This window comes from Aegilops tauschii, chromosome 1, assembly GCF_002575655.3.
Source record: "Aegilops tauschii subsp. strangulata cultivar AL8/78 chromosome 1, Aet v6.0, whole genome shotgun sequence".
NCBI lineage: Eukaryota > Viridiplantae > Streptophyta > Magnoliopsida > Poales > Poaceae > Aegilops > Aegilops tauschii.
Genome location: NC_053035.3, coordinates 146,179,992 through 146,184,994, shown reverse-complemented (window position 1 = coordinate 146,184,994; position 5,003 = coordinate 146,179,992).

Genomic DNA, 5,003 nt, shown 5'->3' with positions numbered 1-5,003 from the left:
AATTACACATAACACATGGTCAGAAGCAGTTTTTGCTAGAGGTAGAACTTGTGTAGCAGCATACAGTGTTGTCCAAGTTGCAGTGGTGAAGAACTAGTCCAATTGCTCAAGAAGAGGAGTGTCCTGCATATTAGACCAGGCGAACTTTCTCCCCTTAATAGGAAGCTCAATCAGCCCTAGGTGTCCAATTATGTCATTAAAATAAACATATCATTAGGATCACCCCCAGGCATGTTTCTGTTAGTGGTATATCTGAGGAAATTGAAATCTCTTAACAGAAGCCAGTTATCCTCCTCAGGGATTTGAAGATTGTATAACCAATCAACAAAATCATCTCTATCTCTTCCACCACACGGACCATAGACTGAGACTAAAGTCCAAGCCTCTCCATTATGCACAGATGTTAATGTAATGACAATACCAAACTTTTTTATCTCAATCAGGGTACCAGAAAATATTGTTGAATTCCACAGGACCACTATTCCACCAGATGCGCCCACTGAGGGGCTAAAAGAAAAATTGTCAAATCGCTTAGGAGAGAAAGATCTGATAGAATGATGATCAATATGCTGCATTTTAGTTTCCTGAAGACAGACCATAGAGCATTGACTTTCTTCAATTTTCTGACTAACAGCATGCTGACGATTATCAGAATTTAAACCATGCACATTCCAACAGAGGACACACCAATTTCTACTGTTAATATGATTACTATCCATAAATAAACATAAAAGCATAATTAAAGTCCATGTAGACACATAGTGTGCTACACCACAGGCCACACAAAAGCAAGTGCAGATCATAGATTACAGTTCCACAATATAAAGCAAAACACCTAAGATAACTAGCAAATTTGAGGGCTTGCCACACCCAATCCAGAGCATAATAATTATTCATTGGAAACTGATGAGGAAGGCTGCATCACCAGATCTACCGTAAGCATGTCCACTGAGATCTTCTCTGGGCAATTTCCAGTTCTGCTCCCATCCTTTGAAGAACCTTGATAGGAGTTTTAGGTGGGACCTGGATGGCATGAGGTTCCTCCTCCATGTCATTTTCCTGTGTAGTAGTGCCCTGAGTTGCCTCCCCCAAAAGCTTGGACTTTGGCCTCTTCTTCCGTGGCTGAACCATTGGAAGTTCCTGCAGTTTGGGTTTAAAACCATCTCTCAGAATAGATCCACGCATGCATCTTCTCACACTAGTATCAACCACAGGAACCAGAGCGTTCTTTCTCTTAATATTCTTGCGTGTCTGTTGTGCTGAGAAAGAAAAATGTTCTTCAGTGTGAGCCTGTATGGGAGGGAACCACCTGATTTTCTGAAGTTTCAGTGAATAGAGCTCTTGCCACAGGTCTGTTAGAACAGGTCACAGGTGTCTTATTAGTAATCATCATCATCTCCTGAGTGATTTGTAGTGGTATCGGAAACTCCAGCTCAAAAGCATCTTCCCGGGATCTTTTGAGATTTATCTGCAAGAACTTTGGATTTGGAACAGTGTCCATAACTCCAACAGAAAGCAGCTTCTCAAAAGCTCTCCTCCAAATCATTTCAGGTGGAACAGGTGGTCCACATGGCACCATAGGCAGAGGGATTTCCACAGCTGGGACAGACCAGACAGGAGGTACATATGGAACTATGGCCAGGTCATTATTAACTAGCACTTCGACATCATTGAAAGGTGGCTCCACTTCCATGACCTCATCCAAGCTTGCAGCACTCATGTTACCATTAAATTCAGGTTCAAACACGGCAGAGTTATCAAGCACTATGGAATTTTGTTCTTGCACTAGAGACATTTGATTTTGCCGCTGAAGATCATCATGCTGTTGTATGTCCTCTTCATCACCCCAAACCGCATGACCCCAACCATGCACTAGTGGTGGAGCAACATGATTCTCATTCCACCCAAGGGCTGGGAAAGGTGGCAATGCAAATTTATGATTGTATGGAATGAAATCCCCAGGATACGGATGAGGATCGCCATTGAAAGGCATTGGATCTTCATCAGGTGGCATCTGAGCCGCCCAATTGGCCCCCAGAATATACAGAGGTGCAGTCCAAGAGACTCTGGCTCCTCCCCAGACAAAAAATTCTAAAAAAACTACATCCCTCGGAACCAATATATCTTCAAGGAAAGATGCAAAGACAATGGTGCGCACCAGATAAGGATCGTCACTGTCCCAATGCTGAAAAGTACCAAAAGTATTGACTGCTGCACGAATATTCTACGTGTTACGGAGATCCAGTGGTATTCCTAAGAACATGAGACATCCATCACGAAAACCCTGAGAACCACGGAAACCAACCGCCTCATCATGCTTAAAAAATGCACAAACCGATCATTGCCTAGTGGTTGATGAGCTTGTTATCAACATGAATCTAACTGCAGCATCACGAACCTCAAAAAAACCCACACCGCAAATCCAAGGCTGAGCAGACCTAACCAAGTGACCTCTTTGCTCTAAGAAATCCACCACAACCTCTCTAGCTTGCCCGATCTGATCTGGAGGGGGGACTGGTGAGGGAGTCCTGGATTAGGGGGTCCCCGGGCGTCCGGACTGTGTAGCATGGGCCGGACTGTTGGGCTGTGAAGATACAAGATAGAAGACTCTCTCCCGTGTCCGGATGGGACTCTCCTTGGCGTGGAAGGCAAGCTTAGCGCCCGGATATGAAGATTCCCTTCTCTGTAACCGACATTGTACAACCCTAGTCCCCTCCGGTGTCTATATAAACCGGAGGGTTTAGTCCATAGAAGAAGAATAATCATAGTCATACAGGCTAGACTTTTAGGGTTCTAGCCATTACGATCTCGAGGCAGATCAACTCTTGTAATACTCATATTCATCAAGATCAATCAAGCAGGAAGTAGGGTATTACCTCCATAGAGAGGGCCTGAACCTGGGTAAACATTGTGTCCGCCGTCTCCTGTTACCATCAACCTCAGACGCACAGTTCGGGACCCCCTACCCGAGATCTGCCGGTTTTGACACCGACATTGGTGCTTTCATTGAGAGTTCCGCTGCGTCGTCTTCAAGAGGTTTGATGGCCCCGTCAATCATCTACAACAATGCTGTCTGGGGGGAAGTCTTCCTCCCCGGATAGATCTTCGTATTCGGCAGCTTCGCACTGCGGGCCAACTCGCTTGGCCATCTAGAGCAGATCGACAGCTACGCCCCTGGCCAGCAGGTCAGATTTGCAGGCTTGAACTGCGTCGCTGATATCCGCGGAGACTTGATCTTCGATGGATTTGAGCCCACGGCAGCCGCTCCCTACAATCGCGATGAACATGACTTAAATCTGTCATCGGACCACACCCAGGAGATAGCACCTGTAACTACTCTGGCCTTAGACCTGGAGCAGATCGCTCCATCCGAGGATGGGAAGCTCAACCCCGCCACGGAAGCCACAGACTCAGCGGCGTAGGAGCCGCACATAGACCCAACCTCAGGTGGAGTCTGCGCCACTAGAGCCTCGGACTCGTTTCCGGTTACAGGTTCCGAACCACGTGCGTCCGCGTACGTCAAGCTTGATCGGACGTCGATCGTCGAATTCAGCTCCGCGGACATCTTCGGGCACTCACCTTTAGGCGATGTGCTAAATTCATTAAAAACACTCTCCTTAGCGGGGGACTCACAGCCGAATTATATCCGGTTCGAACTGGAGGTTGATGATGGAGAATTTCGCTCCCCACCCACCGCCCACTTCATAGCCACTGTCGAAGACTTAACCGACACGCTCGATTACGGCTCCGAAGACATCGACGGTATAGATGACGATGTCGAAGAGGAGCAGGGCCAAAACCCGCCGTTTACCGGGCACTGGACGACCACTTCTTCGTACGACGTGTACATGGTGGACACACCTAAAGAGAACAATGGCGATAACGAGGAAGATCCAGTCGAGGATGAACCTCCCAAGATACAACCAAAGTGCCAACATCAGCGGTGCCGCTCTAAGTCATGCCACAAAAAAAACAACAATACCGGCACAGGAGAAGATAACACTCCAGACGGTGCCGAAGACAGAGAAGACCCCGACGAGCAAACTGCCGAACAGGATGATCGGGAAGATAGGCAAGTCAGCCCTGATGAATAGGCTGTAAACAAAGACTCAGAGGACAACAGTTATATACCGCTCTCCAAGGATGAGGTGATCCTCGGTGACGATGACTTCATCGTACCTGAGGAACCTCTCGAGCAGGAGCGCTTTAAGCGCTGGCTAATCGCCACTTCAAGGAGCATGAAAAAGAGGCAGCAACAGCTTCAAGCTGATCAGGATCTCCTCAATGACAGGTGGACTAATGTCCTGGCAGCCGAGGAATACGGCCTCGAGCGCCCAACCAAAAGTTACCCAAAGCGCAAATTGCTACCTCAGTTCGATGACGAGGCACTGGAGCCCGAACCATCATCGCACAATGCGGCTGACCAACCACCACGTGGCCGGGACAAAGCGGCAACTTGAGCCGAACACCAGCCCGCACTACCTCACCGTAAAGGCAGAGATAAAACAGCTCGGGGACATGCATATGACCTGCAGCAGAACTTGGACAGTAGAGCAGGGCAGAACAGATCGATTTATGGCTCACGTGGGTGTGCCCCGACACGCGACAACGGCTACCTAGTCAGATGCAACAATCATAGTCACGCCCAGGCCGAGAACCGCGGACGGACTCCATCCGAGCTATGTAGAGACATGGCCCGACATAGAGGCACCGCACACCCCCTTTGCTTCACTAACGAGGTAATGGAGCACGAATGCCTAGAAGGGTTTAAACCCATGAATATTGAACCATATGATGGAACAACAGATCCCGCGGTATGGATTGAAGATTTTCTCCTCCATATCCACATGGCCCGCGGTGATGATCTCCACGCCATCAAATACCTCCCACTAAAACTAAAGGGACCAGTGCGGCACTGGCTAAACAGCCTTCCAAAGAACTCCATTGGCAGCTGGGAAGACCAGGAAGACGCCTTTCGCGATAACTTCCAAGGTACATATGTC